Source organism: Nerophis lumbriciformis, linkage group LG16 (assembly GCF_033978685.3).
Source record: "Nerophis lumbriciformis linkage group LG16, RoL_Nlum_v2.1, whole genome shotgun sequence".
Taxonomy (NCBI): Eukaryota; Metazoa; Chordata; class Actinopteri; order Syngnathiformes; family Syngnathidae; genus Nerophis; species Nerophis lumbriciformis.
In genome coordinates, this window is record NC_084563.2 from 5,274,478 (window position 1) to 5,288,857 (window position 14,380).

The 14,380-nt window shown below is 40.2% G+C and overlaps 1 protein-coding gene across 10 annotated transcripts in view; it reads right to left on the reverse strand.

The window, feature by feature from the left end:
- Positions 1-14,380, reverse strand: part of rapgef2b (Rap guanine nucleotide exchange factor 2b) — a 473,745-nt gene that overhangs the window by 133,070 nt on the left and 326,295 nt on the right. The window lies entirely within an intron of this gene.

The following is a 14,380-nucleotide window of genomic DNA, read 5'->3' on the forward strand; positions in this document are numbered from 1 at the left end:
AGACATGAAACAAAAACCTGTATGTAGGTTTGACTTAGGCCTAGTATTCATAATTGTATATCCTCGGGCAAAAATCAACAGGAAGTTGGCAATTCCCCCTTCAAGACAAAAAAGTACTAAAAACAGTCACTTTTGCCTCTTTGAGCTGTAATGTGACCCTCTTAACATGCTTCAAAACTCACCGAACTGAACGCACACATCAGGACTGGCAAAAACTGTGATCTAATGAAAAAACCTAACCCCAAATCTTAAAATTGTGCTCTACAGCAATTTTTTAATAAAACGCACAAAAAACTGCTCCTCGGATGAAAAATCTGACAAAACTGCCTGTAACTCCCACTGGGAAGGTCGGAGAGAGATGAAACAAATACCTCTATGTAGGTCTCACTTAGACCTACATTTCATAAATTGACAACCCCCAGAAAAAATCAACAGCAAGTTTGCTATTCCCCCTTCAAAACAACATTTTTGTAAAAACCGGTCACCTTCCTTCAAAATCTATCTCCTCTGAGCGCGTTTGTCGTTTAGACTTCAAACTAACACAGAAGAGAGATTGAACCCTTGTGTATAAAAGTATAGAACAGCTTTTTAATACCTGCTCCGGGTTTTGATTTTATGACCCTTCAAAGACCCGCTGCACTGATGCTCCTGCGGTGCTGTTTTTTTACGATGGCTGCTTAAAAGCAGGAAGCACCAACGTGCCCACACAATGCAGACAAGGTAGGTACACTAGACAAAAGTCTTGGGACACTTCAGACTAAAAGTAGACAAAAGTATTGGGACACTTAGGACTAGCACCTGCCAAATACGCGGGCCCGAACAACGCTGCTTGCAGCTTTAATTATTCTTTATTCTTCCGCCGCCACAACAAACTGTAATTTGACCCACTTAACATGCTTCAAAACTCACCATATTTGACCCACACATCAGGACCTGCGAAAATTACCTTTTTAAAAAAAACCCGAACCCCACAACTCTAAATTGCGCTCTAGCGCCCCCTAGGGGAAAAAAAAACCTAAACTGCCTATATCTCCCACTAGGAAGATCGGAGAGACATGAAACAAAAACCTGTATGTAGGTTTGACTTAGGCCTAGTTTTCATAATTGTATATCCTCGGGCAAAAATCAACAGGAAGTTGGCAATTCCCCCTTCAAGACAAAAAAGTACTAAAAACAGTCACTTTTGCCTCTTTGAGCTGTAATTTGACCCTCTTAACATGCTTCAAAACTCACCGAACTGAACGCACACATCAGGACTGGCAAAAACTGTGATCTAATAAAAAACCTAACCCCAAATTCAAAAATTGCGCTCTACAGCAATTTTTAAATAAAACGGAGAAAAAACTGTTCCTCGGAAGAGAAAAATGACAAAACTGCCTGTAACTCCCACTGGGAAGGTCGGAGAGACATGAAACAAAAACCTCTCCGTAGGTCTCACTTAGACCTACATTTCATTAATTGACAACCCCCAGCAAAAATCTACAGGAAGTTTGCTATTCCCCCTTCAAAACAATTTTTTTTTAAAAACCGGTCACCTTCCTTCAAAAACGAACTCCTCTGAGCGCGTTTGTCGTTTCGCCTTCAAACTAACACAGGAGAGAGATTGAACCCTTGTGATTACAACAACAGAAGCGCTTTTTAATTAACTGCTCCGGTTTTGATTTTATGAGCCTTCAAAAACCCGCTTCACTGATGCTGCTGCGCTGCTTTTTTTTTTAAGATGGCTGCTCAAAAGCAGGAAGCACCAACGTGCCCACACAATGCAGACAAGGTAGGTACACTAGACAAAAGTCTTGGGACACTTCAGACTAAAAGTAGACAAAAGTATTGGGACACTTAGGACTAGCACCTGCCAAATACGCGGGCCCGTCCAACGCTGCTTGCAGCTTTAATTATTCTTTATTCTTCCGCCGCCACAACAAACTGTAATTTGACCCACTTAACATGCTTCAAAACTCACCATATTTGACCCACACATCAGGACCTGCGAAAATTACCTTTTTTTTAAAAAAAAAACCGAACCCCACAACTCTAAATTGCGCTCTAGCGCCCCCTAGGAAAAAAAAAAACTAGACTGCCTATATCTCCCACTAGGAAGATCGGAGAGACATGAAACAAAAACCTGTATGTAGGTTTGACTTAGGCCTAGTTTTCATAATTGTATATCCTCGGGCAAAAATCAACAGGAAGTTGGCAATTCCCCCTTCAAGACAAAAAAGTACTAAAAACAGTCACTTTTGCCTCTTTGAGCTGTAATGTGACCCTCTTAACATGCTTCAAAACTCACCGAACTGAACGCACACATCAGGACTGGCAAAAACTGTGATCTAATAAAAAAACCTAACCCCAAATTCAAAAATTGCGCTCTACAGCAATTTTTAAATAAAACGGAGAAAAAACTGTTCCTCGGAAGAAAAAAATGACAAAACTGCCTGTAACTCCCACTGGGAAGGTCGGAGAGACATGAAACAAAAACCTGTATGTAGGTTTGACTTAGGCCTAGTTTTCATAATTGTATATCCTCGGGCAAAAATCAACAGGAAGTTGGCAATTCCCCCTTCAAGACAAAAAAGTACTAAAAACAGTCACTTTTGCCTCTTTGAGCTGTAATTTGACCCTCTTAACATGCTTCAAAACTCACCGAACTGAACACACACATCAGGACTGGCAAAAACTGTGATCTAATAAAAAAACCTAACCCCAAATTCAAAAATTGCGCTCTACAGCAATTTTTAAATAAAACGGAGGAAAAACTGTTCCTCGGAAGAAGAAAATGACAAAACTGCCTGTAACTCCCACTGGGAAGGTCGGAGAGACATGAAACAAAAACCTCTCCGTAGGTCTCACTTAGACCTACATTTCATTAATTGACAAAAATCTACAGGAAGTTTGCTATTCCCCCTTCAAAACAATTCTTTTTTAAAAACCGGTCACCTTCCTTCAAAAACTAACTCCTCTGAGCGCGTTTGTCGTTTCGCCTTCAAACTAACACAGGAGAGAGATTGAACCCTTGTGATTACAACAACAGAAGCGCTTTTTAATTAACTGCTCCGGTTTTGATTTTATGAGCCTTCAAAGACCCGCTTCACTGATGCTGCTGCGCTGCTGTTTTTTTAAAATGCAGACAAGGTAGGTACACTAGACAAAAGTCTTGGGACACTTCAGACTAAAAGTAGACAAAAGTATTGGGACACTTATGACTATCACTGGACAAAAGTATTGGGACATTTAGGACTAGCACCTGCCAAATACGCGGGCCCGTCCAACGCTGCTTGCAGCTTTAATTATAATTGAATCACTTGTTTATTTTTCAACAAGTTTTTAGTTATTTGTATATCTTTTTTTCCCAAATAGTTCAAGAAAGACCACTACAAATGAGCAATATTTTGCACTGTTATACAATTTAATAAATCAGAAACTGATGACATAGTGCTGTATTTTACTTCTTTGTCTTTTTTTTTTCAACCAAAAATGCTTTGCTCTGATTAGGGGGTACTTGAATTTAAAAAAAAAATCACAGGGGGTACATTGCTGGAAAAAGGTTGAGAACCACTGACCTAGTATATACAATAATATAAACCAAGTCATTGTATTTCATTTAGGATTATTTCATAACTTCATTTAAATACAAATATATTTTTTGTCTTTTTTAGATGCAGTCAATAAATAATGTGAACATGTATCATAACATGGAAGTCTAAGAGAACGTGTTGTGAATGAGGATGCTTGTGGACCTGGAAATTATTATTATTTTTTTTTTTTTACACATTTTTATTTAAAAAAAAACAGTTTTTCCAACGTATTCAATTTTAGACGCTTTCTCTTCTTAGTTATTATTTCTCCGGCTGTAGAAAAGAGCCGCTCACAGGGCACAGAGGAGTGCGACACAGTTGGTGTATCGGTCACGTGACCAAAACAGCTCATGATCGGTCACGTGACTTTCTAAAAGCGGTACGCGCACTAACACAGGGTTTCGCTCTATGAGCTCGACGCATGCGCCGATGCATCGGTGTTGCCGGACCCATCACTATTATTGACCTTTGATTGTGAATATATGTATTTTCATATAATGGATAATTTACATTTTAATTTTTAATATGCTTATTTTGATGAATTATATAGGCCTATTTAACGCATGCAACTTTGAAATGTATTTAGAATATAAATGTACTATATATATAATATACGATACTAATATTGCCTCTATTTATTACCATTACAGATTGTGGGTGCTTTTGTTTCTTCTGTCGTTGTTCACCTCTTGACACTTTTTGGGATTTCAATAAATGTTTGTAAACTGTTACCAACTGCCATCCTTGATTTGAAAGTCTGGTTTGCAAAGGTTACGTTACCTTCACCCGAGCCGGGGTGTGACACATATACATATATATGTACAAACCCCGTTTCCATATGAGTTGGGAAATTGTGTTAGATGTAAATATAAACGGAATACAATGATTTGCAAATCCTTTTCAAGCCATATTCAGTTGAATATGCTACAAAGACAACATATTTGATGTTCAAACTGATACATTTTTTTTAAATTTTTTTTTGCAAATAATAATTAAGTTAGAATTTCATGGCTGCAACACGTGCCAAAGTAGTTGGGAAAGGGCATGTTCACCACTGTGTTACATGGCCTTTCCTTTTAACAACACCCAGTAAACGTTTGGGAACTGAGGAGACACATTTTTGAAGCTTCTCAGGTGGAATTCTTTCCCATTCTTGCTTGATGTACAGCTTAAGTTGCTCAACAGTCCGGGGGTCTCCGTTGTGCTATTTTAGGCTTCATAATGCGCCACACATTTTCAATGGGAGACAGGTCTGGACTGCAGGCGGGCCAGTCTAGTACCCACACTCTTTTACTATGAAGCCACGTTGATGTAACACGTGGCTTGGCATTGTCTTGCTGAAATAAGCAGGGGCGTCCATGGTAACGTTGTTTGGATGGCAACATATGTTGCTCCAAAACCTGTATGTACCTTTCAGCATTAATGGTGCCTTCCCAGATGTGTAAGTTACCCATGTCTTGGGCACTAATACACCCCCATACCATCACACATGCTGCCTTTTACACTTTGCGCCTATAACAATCCGGATGGTTCTTTTCTTCTTTGGTCCGGAGGACACAACGTCCACAGTTTCCAAAAACAATTTGAAATGTGGACTCGTCAGACCACAGAACACTTTTCCACTTTGTATCAGTCCATCTTAGATGAGCTCAGGCCCCGCGAAGCCGTTTCTGGGTGTTGTTGATAAACGGTTTTCGCCTTGCATAGGAGAGTTTTAACTTGCACTTACAGATGTAGCGACCAACTTTAGTTACTGACAGTGGGTTTCTGAAGTGTTCCTGAGCCCATGTGGTGATATCCTTTACACACTGATGTCGCTTGATGCAGTACAGCCTGAGGGATGGAAGGTCACGGGCTTAGCTGCTTACGTGCAGTGATTTCTCCAGATTCTCTGAACCCTTTGATGATATTACGGAGCGTAGATGGTGAAATCCCTAAATTCCTTGCAATAGCTGGTTGAGAAAGGTTTTTCTTAAACTGTTCAACAATTTTCTCAGGCATTTGTTGACAAAGTGGTGACCCTCGCCCCATCCTTGTTTGTGAATGACTGAGCATTTACTTTTATACCCAATCATGGCACCCACCTGTTCCCAATTAGCCTGCACACCTGTGGGATGTTCCAAATAAGTGTTTGATGAGCATTCCTCAACTTTATCAGTATTTATTGCCACCTTTCCCAACTTCTTTGTCACGTGTTGCTGCCATCAAATTCTAAAGTTAATGATTATTTGCAAAAAAAAAAAAAAGTTTATCAGTTTGAACATCAAATATGTTGTCTTTGTAGCATATTCAACTGAATATGGCTTGAAAAGGATTTGCAAATCATTGTATTCTGTTTATATTTGTATATATATATATATATATATATATATATATATATATATATATATACACATACACATATATATATGTATTTTGTGTATATATATATATATATATATATATATATATATATATATATATATATATATATATATATATATATATATATATATATGTGTGTATATATATATATGTATGTGTGGGGAAAAAAATCACAAGACTACTTCATCTCTACAGGCCTGTTTCATGAGGGGTTCCCTCAATCATCAGGAGATTTTAATGGGAGCATTCACATACCATGGTTTATATAGGGCACAGAGTGGGTGGGTACAGGCTGGCGTAGGGGCGTGGTGATTGTTTCCGTCTGTGGCGGCATGCTGATACAATTTCGCTGCGCTTGTTGAGGTTTGAGATAATTAAAATTAAACTAATTAATTATCTCAAACCACAACAAAACAATTGCAAATGAGCCGTTGGCCCCCAGACAGAGCGACCCCAAAACCAACAAAGGCTGCAACTGCCGCAAGAAACCTGATTGCCCTCTCAACGGGGGGTGCTTACAAACATCAGTTGTCTACCAATCTAAGGTAACACGCAAGGACATTAACACATCCGACACATATGTAGGATTAACCGAGGGAGAGTTTAAAACCAGATGGAACAATCACAAGGCTTCTTTCAGGAACCAAAACCTGCGGAATACGACAGAACTAAGCAAACACATTTGGGACCTCAAAGACAATAATGTTGAATATTCAATAACATGGCAAATTCTTGCATCCAGCACACCTTACAATAGTGGTAATAAAAGATGCAACCTATGCTTGAAAGAGAAACTGTTTATCATCTACCGTCCAGACCTGTCATCCCTCAACAAGCGCAGCGAAATTGTATCAGCATGCCGCCACAGACGGAAACAATCACCACGCCCCTACACCAGCCTGTACCCACCCACTCTGTGCCCTATATAAACCATGGTATGTGAATGCTCCCATTAAAATCTCCTGATGATTGAGGGAACCCCTCATGAAACAGGCCTGTAGAGATGAAATAGTCTTGTGATTTTTTTTCCCACACATACATATATTGCGCTCTACTACGGTATCGAGCACTATTTTTTGGATAACCTTATTAAGACATATATATATATATATATATATATATATATATATATATATATATATATATATGTATGTATATATATATATATATATACACACACACATATATATATCCACATATATATATGTATTTTGTGTGTATATATACAGTATATTTATATATATATATATATATATATATATGTGAGGTAGATGACCTTGACTTGGTCTTTTGATAAGTAGCTTGCCAGCTGAAAAAGTGTGGGTGGCCCTTGTCTACAGCGTCATAGTTTATGAACTGTGCTAAATGGGTAAAGTAAATGGCTGCTTCTTTTCTTTAAACAGCAGCCACCGCTTAATCCTGTTTGCAGTGGAAATGTGCAAGGGGACCCCTATGGGGGCATTAAAACTGAATCCAAAAGGGGTCACATGGTGATTAAAAGCAGGAGAATTACTTCTCCGCGTGATTTCTTGTCTTCATACCTTCACAAATACAAACAAGAGCACTAAAGAAGCACAGATTGGACATGAGCGAAATCAAGTGGAGTACAAAACGTACAAAGTACACTTTGTTACCTGGCGCCAACATACCAGCACTCCTGCATGTGGCGCCCATGCAAAACTAGGTCTTTATCTTTCTTTCTTCACCCATACCACCCTGCTAGTATAACAGACTGTAATTCAATGTAATCATTACTAAAAACAATACCACTATTGTATATATACACCACAGCACATATATCAAAACAAATACAAAATAAATTAAAGCTGCAAGCAGCGATGGACGGGACCGACTTTGAGGGCTCATAAAATCCAAACCGGAGCAGTAATTAAAACTTTTAATCAGAAGGGTTCAATCTCTCTCCTGTGCTAGTTTGAAGCCGACACGACAAACGCACTTAGAGGAGATAATGTTTGAAAAAAAGGTGACTTTTGTTTTGAAGGGGGAATTACAAACTTCCTGTTGATTTTTGCTGGGGGTTGTCAATATATGAAATCTAGGTCTAAGTAAGACCTACATAGTGTTTTTTGTTTCATGTCTCTACGACATTCCTACCGGAAGTTACAGGCAGTTTTGTCTGTTTTCTTCCTAGGGGGCGCTAGAGTGCAATTTTGAGTTTTGGGGTTTGGTTTTTTGATTAGATGGCAATTTTCGCCAGTCCTGATGTGTGTGTCAAATATGGTGAGTTTTGAAGCATGTTAAGGGGGTCAAATTACAGCTCAAAGAGGCGCCAACATACCAGCACTCCTGCATGTGGCGCCCATGCAAAACTAGGTCTGTATCTTTCTTTCTTCACCCATACCACCCTGCTAGTATAAAAGACTGTAATTCAATGTAATCATTACTAAAAACAATACCACTATTGTATATACAGTATACACCACAGCACATATATCAAAACAAATACAAAATAAATTAAAGCTGCAAGCAGCGATGGACGGGACCGACTTTGAGGGCTCATAAAATCCAAACCGGAGCAGTAATTAAAACTCTTTCCTCAACTTTTAATCAGAAGGGTTCAATCTCTCTCCTGTGCTAGTTTGAAGCCGACACGACAAACGCGCTCAGAGGAGATAATGTTTGAAAAAAAGGTGACTTTTGTTTTGAAGGGGGAATTGCAAACTTCCTGTTGATTTTTGCTGGGGGTTGTCAATATGTGAAATCTAGGTCTAAGTAAGACCTACATAGTGTTTTTTGTTTCATGTCTCTACGACATTCCTACTGGGAGTTACAGGCAGTTTTGTCTGTTTTCTTCCTAGGGGGCGCTAGAGTGCAATTTTGAGTTTTGGGGTTTGGTTTTTTGATTAGATGGCAATTTTCGCCAGTCCTGATGTGTGTGTCAAATATGGTGAGTTTTGAAGCATGTTAAGGGGGTCAAATTACAGCTCAAAGAGGCGCCAACATACCAGCACTCCTGCATGTGGCGCCCATGCAAAACTAGGTCTTTATCTTTCTTTCTTGACCCATACCACCCTGCTAGTATAAAAGACTGTAATTCAATGTAATCATTACTAAAAACAATACCGCTATTGTAGATACAGTATACACCACAGCACATATATCAAAACAAATACAAAATAAATTAAAGCTGCAAGCAGCGATGGACGGGACCGACTTTGAGGGCTCATAAAATCCAAACCGGAGCAGTAATTAAAACTCTTTCCTCAACTTTTAATCAGAAGGGTTCAATCTCTCTCCTGTGCTAGTTTGAAGCCGACACGACAAACGCGCTCAGAGGAGATAATGTTTGAAAAAAAGGTGACTTTTGTTTTGAAGGGGGAATTGCAAACTTCCTGTTGATTTTTGCTGGGGGTTGTCAATATGTGAAATCTAGGTCTAAGTAAGACCTACATAGTGTTTTTTGTTTCATGTCTCTACGACATTCCTTCCGGAAGTTACAGGCAGTTTTGTCTGTTTTCTTCCTAGGGGGCGCTAGAGTGCAATTTTGAGTTTTGGGGTTTGGTTTTTTGATTAGATGGCAATTTTCGCCAGTCCTGATGTGTGTGTCAAATATGGTGAGTTTTGAAGCATGTTAAGGGGGTCAAATTACAGCTCAAAGAGGCGCCAACATACCAGCACTCCTGCATGTGGCGCCCATGCAAAACTAGGTCTTTATCTTTCTTTCTTCACCCATACCACCCTGCTAGTATAAAAGACTGTAATTCAATGTAATCATTACTAAAAACAATACCACTATTGTATATACAGTATACACCACAGCACATATATCAAAACAAATACAAAATAAATTAAAGCTGCAAGCAGCGATGGACGGGACTGACTTTGAGGGCTCATAAAATCCAAACCGGAGCAGTAATTAAAACTCTTTCTTCAACTTTTAACCAGAAGGGTTCAATCTCTCTCCTGTGCTAGTTTGAAGCCGACACGACAAACGCGCTCAGAGGAGATAATGTTTGAAAAAAAGGTGACTTTTGTTTTGAAGGGGGAATTGCAAACTTCCTGTTGCTTTTTGCTGGGGGTTGTCAATATGTGAAATCTAGGTCTAAGTAAGACCTACATAGTGTTTTTTGTTTCATGTCTCTACGACATTCCTACCGGAAGTTACAGGCAGTTTTGTCTGTTTTCTTCCTAGGGGGCGCTAGAGTGCAATTTTGAGTTTTTGGGGTTTGGTTTTTTGATTAGATGGCAATTTTCGCCAGTCCTGATATGTGTGTCAAATATGGTGAGTTTTGAAGCATGTTAAAAGGGTCAAATTACAGCTCAAAGAGGCGCCAACATACCAGCACTCCTGCATGTGGCGCCCATGCAAAACTAGGTCTTTATCTTTCTTTCTTCACCCATACCACCCTGCTAGTATAAAACACTGTAATTCAATGTAATCATTACTAAAAACAATACCACTATTGTATATATACACCACAGCACATATATCAAAACAAATACAAAATAAATTAAAGCTGCAAGCAGCGATGGACGGGACCGACTTTGAGGGCTCATAAAATCCAAACCGGAGCAGTAATTAAAACTCTTTCCTCAACTTTTAATCAGAAGGGTTCAATCTCTCTCCTGTGCTAGTTTGAAGCCGACACGACAAACGCGCTCAGAGGAGATAATGTTTGAAAAAAAGGTGACTTTTGTTTTGAAGGGGGAATTGCAAACTTCCTGTTGATTTTTGCTGGGGGTTGTCAATATATGATATGAGATGATCTAATTTCACCTATTTGGGTTAAATATATTTTTTTTTGCAAAGCAGTAATTATAGTCTGCAAATGATGTGTTGTTGTTGCTGTCTAGAGCTGGGCAGAGTAACCGTTCCATATCAGTAGGTGGCAGCAGGTAGCTAATTGCTTTGTAGATGTGGTAAACAGCGGGAGGCAGTGTGCAGGTAAAAAGGTATCTAATGCTTAAACCAAAAATTAACAAAAGGTGAGTGCCCCTAAGAAAAAGCATTGAAGCTTAGGGAAGGCTATGCAGAACCAAACTAAAACTGAACTGGCTACAAAGTAAACAAAAACAGAATGCTGGACGACAGCAAAGACTTACTGCGGAGCAAAGACGGCGTCCACAAAATACATCCGAACATGACATGACAATCAACAATGTCCCCCAAAAGAAGGATAAAAACAACTGAAATATTCTTGATTGCTAAAACAAAGTAGATGCGGGAAATATTGCGCAAAGGAAGACATGAAACTGCTACAGGAAAATACCAAAAAAAGAGAAAAAACCACCAAAATAGGAGCGCAAGACAAGAAGTAAAACTCAAAATAAGTCAGCAGAACCAAACTAAAACTGAACTGGCTACAAAGTAAACAAAAACAGAATGCTGGACGACAGCAAAGACTTACTACGGAGCAAAGACGGCGTCCACAAAGTACATCCGAACATGACATGACAATCAACAATGTCCCCACAAAGAAGGATAAAAACAACTGAAATATTCTTGATTGCTAAAACAAAGTAGATGCGGGAAATATTGCGCAAAGGAAGACATGAAACTGCTACAGGAAAATACCAAAAAAAGAGAAAAAACCACCAAAATAGGAGCGCAAGACAAGAAGTAAAACTCAAAATAAGTCAGCAGAACCAAACTAAAACTGAACTGGCTACAAAGTAAACAAAAACAGAATGCTGGACGACAGCAAAGACTTACTGCGGAGCAAAGACGGCGTCCACAAAATACATCCGAACATGACATGACAATCAACAATGTCCCCACAAAGAAGGATAAAAACAACTGAAATATTCTTGATTGCTAAAACAAAGTAGATGCGGGAAATATCGCGCAAAGGAAGACATGAAACTGCTACAGGAAAATACCAAAAAAAGAGAAAAAAGCCACCAAAATAGGAGCGCAAGACAAGAAGTAAAACACTACACACAGGAAAACAGCAAAAAAGTCCAAATAAGTCAGGGTGTGATGTGACAGGTGGTGACAGTACACCTACTTTGAGACAAGAGCTGTAGTGATGCATGCTTGGTTATGCTTTAAAGTCATATCCAACAATTGCGACGACGACTTTTTACTGTCAACTCAGTTTTGTTGTATAATGAGTTCTGCTGGTGTTGTGCCTCCGCATTTTGTCCACGCAAAAAATGTGCCTTGGCTCAAAAAAGGTTGAAAAACACTGACCTAGACAATGTCTCATTTGCACCCTGCTGGTGGCTTCTATCTAAATGAGGGTGGTCCCAAAAAGGGGGGATTTTTCACGTTGACTGTGTGTCGCTTTTAAAAGTGACATATGAAATAACAAGTGTGTGGAAACATTTGAAGTGCTCCCCCTCTTGTCAACATATGAAATAACAAGTGTGTGGAAACATTTGAAGTGCTCCCCCTCTTGTCAACATATGAAATAACAAGTGTGTGGAAACATTTGAAGTGTGCCCCCTCTGGTCAACATATGAAATAACAAGTGTGTGTAAACATTTGAAATGCGCCCCCTCTGGTCAATATATGAAATAACAAGTGTGTGTAAACATTTGAAGTGCGCCCCCTCTGGTCAACATATGAAATAACAAGTGTGTGTAAACATTTGAAGTGCGCCCCCTCTGGTCAACATATGAAATAACAAGTGTGTGTAAACATTTTAAGTGCGCCCCCTCTGGTCAACATATGAAATAACAAGTGTGTGTAAACATTTGAAGTGCTCCCCCTTGTGTCAACATATGAAATAACAAGTGTGTGTAAACATTTGAAGTGCGCCTCCTCGTGTCAACATATGAAATAACAAGTGTGTGTAAACATTTGAAGTGCGCCCCCTATGGTCAACATATGAAATAACAAGTGTTTGTAAACATTTGAAGTGCTTCCCCTCTTGTCAACATATGAAATAACAAGTGTGTGTAAGAAATTGAAATGCGCCCCCCCCCTTGGCCAAAATTAATAAAACAAATAAAATAAATATGTATATAGAGACATACTGTAATAACTTGAAGTAAATGATGACGATTAAAAACCAATTATAAACAAAAAAAATACAAATAAACTAAAATGACTAAAAGCTTTTTTATATATGCATAGTATGTATATATTATTAATGCTGTAAACACAAATGTTTATATATCTAGAAAGACTGGTCCTAAAGAGGGAGGCATTTTTCTCAGGTCTCAAATACAACAATGTGCGTGTGTGTGTGTGTGTGTGTGTGTGTGTGTGTGTGTGTGTGTGTGTGTGTGTGTGTGTGTGTGTGCCAGATGGCTTTAAGACCGCGGCCACACACGGGGGTCCCAGGAAAGCACGTCCAACCCGTCAAGACAGGACACAAACACACAACTCTGGGCTCACACACACACACACGGTCACTCTACAAACTGTTAACACACACACACACACACACACATACACACACACACGTACACACACAGGGTGCGTTATGAGCGAGGAACTGTGAAATAGACCCACAGTAAGTGGTGGCGTGGGCGTTATAAGAGGATTAGTTGTGGTGTCGGCGCAATGTCCGCCATCACAAGATGTGCTCTTTTATTTACGCCTCCTTTTGCTACCTTCTGTTCTGATATTCTTCTGCTGATATTTAGCTGCCACACCCGTGATGCCCACAACACATTTACTATACTCACCTGCCCAAGACAGCTACAAAGAGAGGCCTTGGAAATGTCACATGACAACGGTTGAGGGGGGATGTGGCGTCCCATGCCTCACCTGCTAAATATCTGAGAGGCTGTGGCGTCCCGTGCCTCACCTGCTAAATATCTGAGAGGCTGTGGCATCCCGTGCCTCACATGCTAAATATCTGAGAGGCTGTGGCGTCCCGTGCCTCACCTGGTAAATATCTGAGAGGCTGTGGCGTCCCGTGCCTCACCTGCTAAATATCTGAGAGGCTGTGGCGTCCCGTGCCTCACCTGCTAAATATCTGAGAGGCTGTGGCCTCCCGTGCCTCACCTGGTAAATATCTGACAGGATGTGGCGTCCCGTGCCTCACCTGCTAAATATCTGAGAGGCTGTGGCGTCCCGTGCCTCACCTGCTAAATATCTGAGAGGCTGTGGCGTCCTGTGCCTCACCTGCTAAATATCTGAGAGGCTGTGGCGTCCCGTGCCTCACCTGGTAAATATCTGAGAGGCTGTGGCGTCCCGTGCCTCACCTGGTAAATATCTGACAGGATGTGGCGTCCCGTGCCTGACCTGGTAAATATCTGAGAGGCTGTGGCGTCCCGTGCCTCACCTGGTAAATATCTGAGAGGCTGTGGCGTCCCGTGCCTCACCTGGTAAATATCTGACAGGATGTGGCGTCACGTGCCTCACCTGGTAAATATCTGAGAGGCTGTGGCGTCCCGTGCCTCACCTGCTAAATATCTGAGAGGCTGTGGCGTCCCGTGCCTCACCTGGTAAATATCTGACAGGATGTGGCGTCCCGTGCCTCACCTGCTAAATATCTGAGAGGCTGTGGCGTCCCGTGCCTCACCTG